This window comes from Nelumbo lutea, chromosome 4, assembly GCF_056320005.1.
Source record: "Nelumbo lutea isolate HS-2025 chromosome 4, American lotus-T2T, whole genome shotgun sequence".
Classification (NCBI taxonomy): Eukaryota; Viridiplantae; Streptophyta; class Magnoliopsida; order Proteales; family Nelumbonaceae; genus Nelumbo; species Nelumbo lutea.
In genome coordinates this window covers 47,013,520-47,026,390 of record NC_142687.1, presented here as the reverse complement: position 1 = coordinate 47,026,390, position 12,871 = coordinate 47,013,520, and the positions used below count along the sequence as shown (strand labels likewise).

The 12,871-nt window shown below is 31.0% G+C and overlaps 2 non-coding genes across 2 annotated transcripts; both read right to left on the bottom strand.

Annotated features, from left to right (window-relative positions):
* Positions 1-3,905: 3,905 nt before the first annotated feature.
* TRNAT-UGU (transfer RNA threonine (anticodon UGU)) lies at positions 3,906-3,977 on the bottom strand. The gene has a single exon. It is a non-coding gene; the product is annotated as a tRNA-Thr (tRNA).
* A 1,249-nt stretch (positions 3,978-5,226) lies between these two features.
* On the bottom strand, positions 5,227-5,298 carry TRNAT-UGU (transfer RNA threonine (anticodon UGU)). Its single transcript has one exon. It is a non-coding gene; the product is annotated as a tRNA-Thr (tRNA).
* Between the last annotated feature and the right edge of the window lie 7,573 nt (positions 5,299-12,871).

Here is a 12,871-nt window from a genome sequence, read left to right as displayed (position 1 = left end):
GAGCCTGTAAATTGGGCTCAAGCTCAGCTCAAAGCTTGGTAGAAACCGAACCGAACTTTTCACGAGCCAAGCTTGAGTAGCTTGTGAAGAACTCAGCTCGTGGCCACCCCTAATTTTACATAGGGAAGAAATATTTTGGGCTCAGAAATCTAGAACAGATTGACTACACTAGGGGACAAAAGCACCAAATTCTTTCATACTACCACACTTATAAGAAGAAGTAGAAACCGAATCTGCTAAATTAGAATTGATAGTGGAAATTGGGTTGAAGATATTAATGATATTAAGGAATTATTTATAGAGAAGTTTGAAGAAAGGTACAAAGTGGAGAAGTAAATAATATAGATCAAGTACTAGAGGAAATAAAAACTATAATCATTAATAACCAAAATAATTCCTTAATCAAGGATGCCACTGCTGAGGAAATATGGAAGGCGTTTAACTCAATGGGTAATACAAAATCTCTTGACTCTAATTGACTAAATGCATTTTTTTTCAAAAAATACAAATCAATAATTGGCAATTCAATGGAAGAAGTGGTTAAAGCATTCTTCCATTCGGGTAAAATGACATTTGGGTTAAACAAGACCTTTTTTAACTCAAATTCCAAAAAACAATAACCTAGATACAACTGATAAGTTCAAATCAATAAGCCTATGTAATACTGTATATAAAATTATTGCAAAAATCCTAGTAATAGGCCGATGCCCATTCTAGTAGAAATAATAGCCCCATTACAGAGTGCCTTTGTTCTGGGAAGGCAAATAACAGATAATATTTTGGTGGCTCATGAAATGATAAACACCATGAAAAAGAAAAAGGGTAGATAGTGCCTCATGGCTTGTAAAATATATATGGAGAAAGCTTATGATAGACTTGAATGAGTCTTCATTGAAAAAAAAAAAGAAGAAAAAACACAAAGAAAGTGGGCATTCCATAAAAAAATGGATTAACTGGGTTATGCAATGCATAAGCACAATGTCATATCAAATTCTAATTAATGGATCCCCAATAAGAAATTTCAAACCCAACAGGGGCAGTAGGTAGGGAGACCCTCTATCCACATATATTTTTGTCTTATGTTGTGAAGCTCTTTCTAGGATGATTAGCAAGAAAAATCAGCATGACAAGGAAATTTTTGGCTATAAAGCATTTAGAGGAGGACCCGCTGTTCCTTACATTTAGTTGGTAGATGATTGCATAATATTTGCAAAGGCTAACATTGACAATGCTATGAGAATAAAGGATATCATGGAAAAAATATGCTAGGGCCTCAGGTCAAAAGTCAAATTTTAACAAGTCCACATTATTTTTCTCAAAAAATATTCACAGGAGAATTCAAAAAGTGCTCTTGAGAGAACTAAAGATCCCTATATATATATAAAAAAGGAAAACTATCTTAGGGCCTCAATAATTGAGGGGAGAGCCATGAAGGAGACCTTTAGGAAAGTTGAAGAAAATGTAAATAGTAAATTTACCGAAAGCATCTATATCAATGATGCTCCAATTTATAATGAGAGTCTCCCAAATCCCCAAAAATATGGTGGATAACTTGGAGAAATTACAAAGAAAATTCCTTTAGAATAAGAATGAAAAAATAGACTATTAACCTTGTGAACTAGATCACGATTTACAAACATAGATCTAATGGTGGATGGAGCCTAAGGAAATTACAATGGGTTGGTTTAGTAAGTTTAGCTAAGCTAGGTTAGAAGATACTAACCCAACCAGAAAATCTGTGGGTTAAGCTAATTCAAAGCAAGTGTATAAGAAATGAAAATTTTTGGCAAGTTAACCCAAAAAAGATGTGCATAAAGGAGCATTCTTGAGTCTAAAGACATCTTAAGAATAGGAATTGGTTGGAAGGTAGGGAATGAAGTCTATCCATTTTTGGGAAGATGTTGGGCTAGATATTCCCCCCTAATAGAATCTTCATGAGTGACCAACTCAATTCAAAATCAAATTGTTAGTGATTTCATCAAAGAAAATAAAACTTGGAATAAAGAAAAATTCTCGAAGCAATACCTAATAATATATGGGAAAAAAATTAAAACTATCCTAATCATGACAATAGAAAGGAATGACAAAATGATATGGAGAATAGACTCGAAGGGCAATTTCTCTATTACATCAGATTATAGACTTCTTGAGAATATAGGGGAGTTGGAGTGGGACTCTAGTGAAGGAGGAAAGATGGATGCTGATTTGGCACAATGGAAGTGGTGGGAAGTGGAAAGGAGAGAGAGTTAAGAAAAAAAGTAGGAAGGGGGTTTAGAGAAAGGAGAGGTAGCATGCTGACATGGACCACTTTGCTTTATATATATACTAGTATGACCCTGTGTGATGTATGGGAAAATCAGATAATTTGAAAGATATTAGGGTTTTTCTTTTTTGGTAGAGGTATAAATATAGGGAAGGCTTAAAATTGTTTCTCCATGGAGCTATGCGAGCAGGGGGATCATCCCCAAACCCATAAAGCCTCCCAAGCTGGATTTGATGCTAAGTCTCTGCTACAATGAACATGGGACCTTACCAACCAACCGATCAACACTTTGGCATAGGGATGTTAATACTAATTTAATAAAAATATCTATTTATAATTTATTGTTGTTTGCACAATAGAAAATAACAAATAGAAAGGAAATCTTGAATATCTTAAAAATCCTAAGTACAAATACTGATATAAATAAATTAATTTTCAAAAACTTATGAATAAATTTATGAATTGATATGAACACAAATTTCAAAATTTATTGATATGAAAAAATTAATTTTCAAAAAAGTTTGAATTTATGAATAATTAATTACTGAAAATATACAAGTTTCAGTAGTTTAGATTTTTTAAATTAAATTTCATCAAATTAAATTACAAAAAAAACATGAAAATTAGTTTATGGAAATCACTACATTGAAAATTCCCTATAAATGCCAAAAACCATGTAAATTATGATAATTATATAAATTATTAATAATTACCAAATATAAATGATCAATATTAAAATTCCATAATAATTTTTCAATTTAATAATTACCAAAAACCAATGTAAATTAATAATAATTATTATGGAAATTATTAAAAGTTTCCAATTTAATAATTTCAAAAATAATATTAACTTTTCTAAATAGTTATGGAAATTATAAATATAGTTAAAATTTCCCAATAATTTTCCAATTTAATATTTAACAATTGCCAAAAAGGAATGTTAATGAAAATATCAACAAATAATTTTTATTACCAAAATTATATAATTTTCTGAAATTACCTGAAAATTGATGAAAATTAATTTTTGAAATTTAAATATAAATAATTGTCTTTAAAAGTTTAAATTATTGAAGATTTCATTTAATTATTATAATTTTCAGATGATAGTAAAGTATAATTAATTTCACATAATAAAAAATTAATATTTAAGTATTAAAATTTGATTATTGAATAATTGTTTATATAAATAAATTAATTTTCAATCATTTATGTATTTCATGAATAACTAATTACTAAGGTATTAAAATAAATTGAGATTTTCATTATTTTAATTATCTTATACGTTTAATGTTTAGGAAGTTTCCAATGTTGAAATGGAAGCAAGGTGACATGGTTAGAGGCTAAGAGCCCGTGGCAAAATGAGAGGCTTGGGCAGAGTGGAAGTAAAGTCGTATTAAACTCGGTTTGTTGTGTTTATTTTTTATTATTTTAAAATTAAAATTAAATTAATAATTTTTTACACTTATTAAATTTTAATTATCTAGTCAATTGTTATTGATGTATAATTTAAGTTATAATATATTATGCTAAGTTTATTAATCTTTAAAATTTTCCAAAATCAGCAAGCCAACATAAAGTGAACAGTTCAATTTTCTACATAGGCGGGAAAAATTTTTAATCTTCAAATTCCAAAAATGGAAAATGCCCCCATGCAGGATCGAACTACAGACCTTCAGTTTACAAGACTGACGCTCTACCACTGAGCTATAGGGGCTTAATTAATAGTTTTTTTTTCCTATTTTATTCATATACTAATCTTCAGTTGGCAAATAAGTTGACGTACACAAATAAGTTAAAGAAAACCGTGAGATTACGGAATTAGGAGCATATCTAGCCTCCTAGGGTCGGAAGATATAGCAGAAATTGATCATCCCCAAACCCATAAAGCCTCCCAAGCTGGATTTGATGCTAAGTCTCTGCTACAATGAACATGGGACCTTACCAGCCAACCGATCAACACTTTGGCATAGGGATGTTAATACTAATTTAATAAAAATATTTATTTATAATTTATTGTTGTTTGCACAATAGAAAATAACAAATAGAAAGGAAATCTTGAATATCTTAAAAATCCCAAGTACAAATACTGATATAAATAAATTAATTTTCAAAAATTTATGAATCAATTTTCGAACTGATATGAACGCAAATTTCAAAATTTATTTTCAAAAAATTTTGAATTTATGAATAATTAATTACTGAAAGTATACAAGTTTCAGTAGTTTAGATTTTTTAAATTAATTTTTATCAAATTAATTTACCAAAAAACATGGAAATTAGTTTATGGAAATCATTACATTGAAAATTCCCTATAAATACCGAAAACCAATATATAAATTATTAATAGTTACCAAATATAAATGATCAATATTAAAATTCCATAATAATTTTTCAATTTAATAATTACCAAAAACCAATGTAAATTAATAATAATTTATTACGAAAATTATGAAAAGTTTCCAATTTAATAATTTCAAAAAATATTAGATTTTCTAAATAGTTATGGAAATTATAAATATAGTTTAAATTTCCCAATAATTTTCCAATTTAATATTTAACAATTTCCAAAAATAAAGGTTATTGAAAATATCAATAAATAAATTTTATTACCAATATATATAATTTTCTGAAATTACCTGAAAATTAATTTTTGAAATTTAAATATTTGTCTTTAAAAGTTTAAATTATTGAAGATTTCATTTAATTATTATAATTTTCAGATGATAGTTATATATAATTAATTTCATTTAATAATAAATTCATATTTAATTATTAAAATTTGATTATTCGATAGTTATTTATATAAATAAATTAATTTTCAATCATTTATGTATTTTATGAATAATTAATTACTGAGGTATTAAAATAAATTGAGATTTTCATTATTTTAATTATTTTAGGATGTTTCAAACTTTGTTACAATGTTGAAATGGGAGGCAAGGTAACATGGAGGCAAGGTAACGTGCCCCCATGCAGGATCGAACTACAGACCTTCAGTTTACAAGACTGACGCTCTACCACTGAGCTATAGGGGCTTAATTAACAGTCAAGTTTTATCTGTCTTCCTCATATAATATCTTCAGTTACACAAGTAAGTTAAAGAAAACCGTGAGATTACGGAATTAGGAGCATATCTAGCCTCGTAGGGTCGGAAGATATAGCAGAAGTTGATCGATTGTATCATTGTTAAGTGTTGAAAAAAATGCAAGAATATACCTTAGAGTAAGAGGTACAGATAGTATATTCAAGAGATCATGGATAGACCTGTTCATGAAACGGTCTTTGGACTTGACTTATACTATATTGGGCTCGGATTTCAGGCTGGGCCTTATTCAAGTTTTGGCAAAAACAAGACCCAAGCCCGATCATAAACAGGTCTAATCATAAAATAACAAACTAGTTGAGTGTGAAATGTAACATTATAGAAATAGTCGTTTTTTTTTTTTTTTTTTCTTTAATGTGAGTTGAAATGCTGCAAATCTATGGTTTGAATTTGGCACCCTCTTACTATAATGTTTCGCAAAGTATGTTTTTAATGACTGTAATTGTGTACATGATAAAAATGTATTTGTAATCATCATTAGGTGGCTTTAAATTGGATCTTTAATTATTTTACCTGTGGGGGAATGTTTGGTTCAGATGGATTCCCAAACTCTTTTACAAAAGTATTAGGATTCAATTGGAAATGATGCTTGTCATGGTTTTCAAATCTTCGCTGACTTGGATGGTTGGGCTGTTCGGCTCAAAAACTATTCAAGCAACTGGTTCCATTTTATCTTAAATTCAGTTTCTGGTCAAAAACTGTTGAATTGGTTAATGACCCGTTGACCTGTGCAATTGAACTGTTGACCTATTTGACCCGTTCAACAATTTTTTACCATTTTTTTATTTTAAATATATATTTTTTAAAATTTTATTTTTTTGTCAAAAATAGGCCATCCATTTGAAGTGGATGGTCGAAATGTCAATCCGGAAATTGATGGCCAAAATGGTTTCGATTCTGGGTTGTTTTTAAAACCATTGATGCTTGTGAAGTAATTATGAACATTTTCCATTCGAAGTGGATGCTTGTGAAATATCTCCTTTATAGCACTAATTCCAAATGTAAAAGTCCTCAACCGGTCACTCAATTTAGACCAATAGGTCTCTACAATGCAGTGAATAAAATAATTGTCGAGATTTTGGTGAACTTGTCTCATGAAAGATAATAATTATGGAGATTGATTTAAAACATAAGCCTTGGGTAGGGGCAGGTTCGAGTCAAGCCGAGCTGAATAGCTATTTGAGCTCAACTCGCCAAGGTAATATGAGGCTTGAGCTCGGTTCGAGCTAGAATCTTGAGCTCGAGCTCGACTCGAGTCAAAAAATCATAATCTCGAGCTTAGTTCGGCTCGAGCTCAATTTGAGAAAAATATTTTATAAAAATAAAAAAATTTATATAAAAAAAATTTTATATAATAATAATAATAATAATAATAATAATAATAATAATAATAATAATAATAATAATAATAATAATAATAATAATGTATGCATGCATGTAGCTCAGCTCGATTAATAAACGAGCCTATAAATTGGGCTTGTCACAAGCCGAGCTTGAGTAACTCGTGAAGAGCTTGGCTCGTGGCCACCCTAGCCTTGGGGTTGATTTTGGTTTACACCTATGACAAGGCATATAGCCTAGGGGAGGTCATGGGTTGGGCTGAGTCGGGTTAGGCTCAGCTTGCCTTCATAACAACAGGCTTAGGCTAGGCCCGGGCCTGACCCAGCCTGCATTATGGGCCTAAAAATATAAGCTTGGGCCCGGCCCTACATGGGCCCAGGCCAGGCCGGGCCAAGATTTTGGGTCCAATTATTGTATTTCAGTTCCAAAATTAAACAGTTGTACTTTTTTCACTTATTGTTGTGGAGACTATAGCAACCTGTAAGAAACTTTAAACTTAATATCAAGAAAAAAAGCTTCTAATACAAAAGAAATTAAATAATTATATCTTGTAATTTATAAGTTTCAATTGGTCATTAGTATGCTAAAAATGATAATTTTAACAATCAAATTCTTCTATCAATAAAAAATCAACTTTGAACCTATAATATCTATGAAAAAATAATCATCAATTGTCATGTAATATCCACAAAACAACTTTAAACATCTCTATAAGGGCTCCGTCTTCCATTCAACTCCTACAAATAAAAAGTGAAATAAGAAAGATATTAGCAAACTAAGAAAAAATAGTTCAAATTAATGTAAATAAATATGTATTGAATCTGTCCGTACTTTTTAGTAAAAATAAGTCAATCATTTTTTTTTTTCTTTTTTATTGCACATACGTTTGATATTATAATAAACTATTAGTTTTTCTTCTTTGGTTTTAATGTCAATCCCAATTAGAGAGTAGCTGGCCCCACCATTTTCATTTCTTTTTTTGTCTTTTCCCATTTTCATTTCAGTCAAAAGGTGCAAAAATAAACTATTAGTTTTTATTGTTATTAGCCGTGTCCCGTTCAGTTTTTAGTTCATATTCTTATTTAATTTATCTGCATTAGAATCAGAATTTGCCCATCTTAAATTTAATTAATGGCATGCCATTTGGGAAACTTTTGATTTTTGCAGCTTTTTCTTCATTTAAGCTTTTATCATAGTATGATTAACATTCTTCTTCCATTTATTTGGTTCATCTTATTGTTAGCTTTACATTAAACATGGCCATTTGTCAATTAATTTTTTTTTTCTGTACCTTGAGTTATATAGACTGTCATATATAGTTTTATAGATTTTTCATTTTTCACTCATTAATTTTGAAACTTACTCCATCCCTTTTTTTCTATTAATCGCTTTAGTCATTTCGTTCTAGTTATTCTTGTCAAATCACCCTTTACATGTTATAGTCACTCCATTTTTTAAATAGTTTTTCTAGTTAATTGATTGAATGCATAGAAATTCCTCTTTGTCCACTAGATTCTAATTCACGTGTGTGTGTTTTCTAAGCCCAAAAATTATAAAAGTTTTCATTGGAATATAGGTGAAGTAGAGGTTGATGTGGAGTGCCTAATACCTTTTCACGTTGTGCCTTGGTCCCCCAACCCTAAAAATCTATATCCCATTAGGTTTTTGGGTCATCAAGAAAATAAATTGCTTTTCTCGAAAAATCTCGGATTTTCCTAAATTCCCATTTTAAAAAAAGATTAGGTGATGATTCCATCCATTTTCATATTTTTCCATCCCCCTTTGGGTCGGGTAGCCACAAGGCCCACAAAAAATATTTTTTTATTAGATTAGTTTAAATAGTTTGATCTTTAATATATTGCTATGAGCATTTTAGAACCTTCATGGTTTGTCCAAATTTAAAAAAGAAAAAAAACTAATTTTTATCAAAAAACAAATATAATGAAATCATTTCATATCAAATGGACAAATATTTGTTAGCAAATAACCACATGTTAAGTCATTGCCTAATGCCTACTCCAAATCTCTTACATACATTGGTCAAATAATCATAATTTAGTTGTAGCTTGAAGTTGCAAATTTGTTTAAGATGGCAAAAGAAAACTTGTAAAGCTAGGTTTTAATTTGTAGTTTGTAAAGGCCTTTTGAAATGCTAAACCAAGATACCAATAGCAAGGAAATAAGTTGAGAGAATCATTCTATTAAATGCTAAACCAAGATACCAACGTAATTGGGTGGATTTATTATGTAACGCTACTCACATTAGAAAGTGTTTTGTATCTTCTAGTGAACTTCAAACTCACGACAATAAAGGTACTCCAAGAGAGAAATTTGATGAAGAAACGGATACAAATAATAAATTTCAAGCAGAGAAATTAAATGAAAAAATGTGGAGCATGGATAACTCAAAGCTCGAATTTGCCTCTGAAAAAAAAAAAATAAAAATTTTCTCTACCAGTAACCAATGGGGAGTTAGTAAGAAACAAGGAGTATAATCCTAGGAAAAAGACAGGAACAGATATGGGAAGAGTAAGGATTGATTCCTAACTAACTACATTAATTAAAAAGGAACCAGGAACATATATAAATACAATGGATGGTGAGGCAAAGCAGAACACCCGATTCAACATACTATGAAGCCCTCAAGTTCAACATGGAGGATTATGGCAAAGTAAGGAATGTGGGAAAAAATGTTGGAGGTCTCTTCCTTTAAGAGGCTGATAGACTGAAGGTTGAAGAAAAGATCAACAACCAAATTCAAAAGAATTTATGGAAGAGAGTAGGGAAGGTCAATCTGGACCTGCTATGCAACAATGAAGTTGAGAAGAGCACAGAATGGGAGGTCGAGATGATAACAACCAAGATAGCCACTACGTGGAAGCTGGCTGAAGAAGAAAGTGGACATTCAAAGAATAGGTAATGGCTTCCTACTCATTACATTTGAATCTAAAATTGATTACAAATATTTGATTGATGAGGGTCCATGTTTTGTTGGGGGTGGGTACCTAGTTCTTATGAAATGGAAAATGGGATTTAATCCACTTATTGCTACCATTGATGAACCAAACATAAGAATGACTCACTTGTATCCTCCTCCCTAAGAGCCCAAATTATTGACCAACGAAACAAGGGAAAGGAAATTGCATATATGGATGAAATGTGCCCAAACTATATGGCTGAAGCAATTAGCAAAAATGAAACTACTGTCAATGGAATGTTAGAGGAGCATTCTTGAGTCTAGAGACATCTTAAGAAAAGGAATTGGTTGGAAGGTAAGGGAATGGGAAGTCTATTCCCCCCCTAATAGAATTTTACGAGTGACCAACCCAATTCAAAACCAAATGGTTAGTGATTTCATCAAAGAAAATATAACTTGGAATAAAAAAAGTTCTCGAAGCATTACCCTATAATATATGGGAAAAAAGTAAAACTATCTCCATTACTGCCAAAGAGATGTGGAGACAGACCTGAAAGGGCAACTTCTCTTATTAACTTCTTGAGGTATGGACCTCCAAAAATTATTCTCTTCATATACCTGGTCCTAAATGGAAGAGTTCTAAACAGAAATCGTCTTAGAAACTGGGGCATTAGAACTAATGTTGATTGCCCATTTTTTGGGAAATGATTATGGTAGGATTTGGTGGATCAATTGCAGAGAAATAGATGAATGCTCAATCAATGAAACTAAAGCATGGGTTGGGGTTGAAGCCCATAAAGTTGCATGCAAATTCCCCTAGCTTCATTTCATAGTTGAAGGTAACTCAAAGCTTATTATTGATAGTCTAAGCGATCGTATGGAACCACCATGGAACATCGTTAATCTCATCAAGGAGTGTCATGATATTTACACTCGTTTCAACATCAGCATCTCGTACGTGCATGCTTTCAGAGAAGCTAATTTTGCTATAGATAGATTAGCCAATCTGGGACACCAAATCACGTTGTCAGATTCAAAGATAATAAGTACGGAGAGAGATTTAAAACATAAGCCTTGGGTAGGGGCGGATTCGAGCCAAGCCGAGCTGAATAGCTATTTGAGCTCAACTCGCCAAGGTAGTATGAGGCTCGAGCTCGGTTCGAGATAGAATCTTGAGTTCGAGCTCAACTTGAGAAAAATATTTTATAAAAAATAATATATAATAATAATAATAATAATAATAATAATAATATGTATGCATGCATGTAGCTATTTGAGCTCAATTCGATTAATAAACGAGCTTGTAAATTGGGCTTGTCATGAGCCGAGCTTGAGTAACTCGTGAAGAGCTTGGCTCGTGGCAACCCTAGCCTTGGGGTTGATTTTGGTTTACACCTATGACAAGGCATATAGCCTAGGGGAGGTCATGGGTTGGGTTGAGTCGGGCCAGGCTCGGCTTTGCCTTCATAACAACAAGCTTAGGCTAGGCCCGGGCTCGACCCAACCCGCATTATGGGCCTAAAAATATAAGCATGGGCCCTACCCTACATAGGCCCAGGCCGGGCCGGGCCAAGATTTTGGGTCTAATTATTGTATTTCAGTTCTAAAATTAAACAGTTGTACTTTTTTCACTTATTATTGTGGAGATTATAGCAACCTGTAAGAAACTTTAAACTTAATATCAAGAAAAAAAGCTTCTAATACAAAATAAATTAAATAATTATATCTTGTAATTTATAAGTTTCAATTGGTCATTAGTATGCTAAAAATGATAATTTTAACAAACAAATTCTTCTATCAATAAAAAATCAACCTTGAACCTATAATATCTATGAAAAAATAACCATCCATTGTCATGTAATATCCACAAAACAACTTTAAACATCTCTATAAGGGCTCCATCTTCCATTCAACTCCTACAAATAAAAAGGAAATAAGAAAGATATTAGCAAACTAGAAATTTCCATCCACAATTTATTGAGATGATCTTGTTTCTTCCCAAAAGTCTGATGGTTCGAAACTTGGAGGGTTTTTTTTTTTTTTCTTGCACTCTTTAAGCTTTGTGGTTATATTTGGAAATGTGGAGATCCTGATATGTGGGTCTGCCATGCTGAAGTGATGGTGTCTCTACAGTCTTGGTGATCCGTCCAAAACCGTAAAAAGTGAAAATTCTATTTTCACTTTAATAGAACCCTCCCTTGTAGTTTTGAAAAAAACCCTACAATTATCTCCCTTTTATCATTGTCCTAGGTGGAAATATCCGGCCTAATGAATGTATTACCTTTTTGGAAATACCCATTTACCCTAATATCTATCGATTCATATGAAGATTTACTAAATTACCCCTAAAAGAACTTTTAACTTTTAATTGAAAAGGTTTTCCATAGGTCAAATATATGTTAAATTCAAATTGCATGGGTTAAAAAACATTTAAATAGGAATTAGAACATCAATGTGAATGAAAAAAAAAACATTTATAAAATTATGTGGATGAAAAATAAAAAATTAAAAAGAGAGAAAGGGAGACGTTACCTTGTTTTAGTGTGTGTGTGTGTGTCTTTTATGGGAAAGTGGAGGAGAGAATAGAGGGGAGTTGGAGTGGGACTCTAGTGGAGGAAAGATGGATGCTGACTTGGCATAATGGGAGTGGTGGGAAGTGCAAAGGTGAGAGTTTGCTGACATGGACAAGTTTGCTTTATATATATACTAGTAGGACCATGTGTGATGCATGGGAAAATCAGATAATTTGAAAGATATTAGGGATTTTTCTTTTTTGCTAGAGGTTAAAATATAGGGTAGGCTTAAAATTGTTTCTCCATGGGGCTATACAACTAGGGGGATCCCCAAGCCCATAGAAGCCTCCCAAGCTAGATTTGATGCTATGTCTCTGCTACAATGAAAAATAAGAAATAGAAAGAAAATTTTGAATATCTTAAAAATCCTTATTACAAATCCTGATATAAATAAATTAATTTTCAGAAATTTATGAATAAATTTCTGAATTGATATGAACAAAATTTCCAAAATTTATTGATATAAAAGATTTTGAATTTATGAATAATTAATTATTGAAAATATTAAAAATTCAGTAATTTATAATTTTTAAATTAAATTACCAAAAAACATGAAAATCACTAAATTAAAAATTCCCAATAAATACCAAAAACCAATGTAAATTATGATAATTAAATAAATTATTAATAATTACCAAATATAAATTATCAATATTAAAATTCCATAATAAATT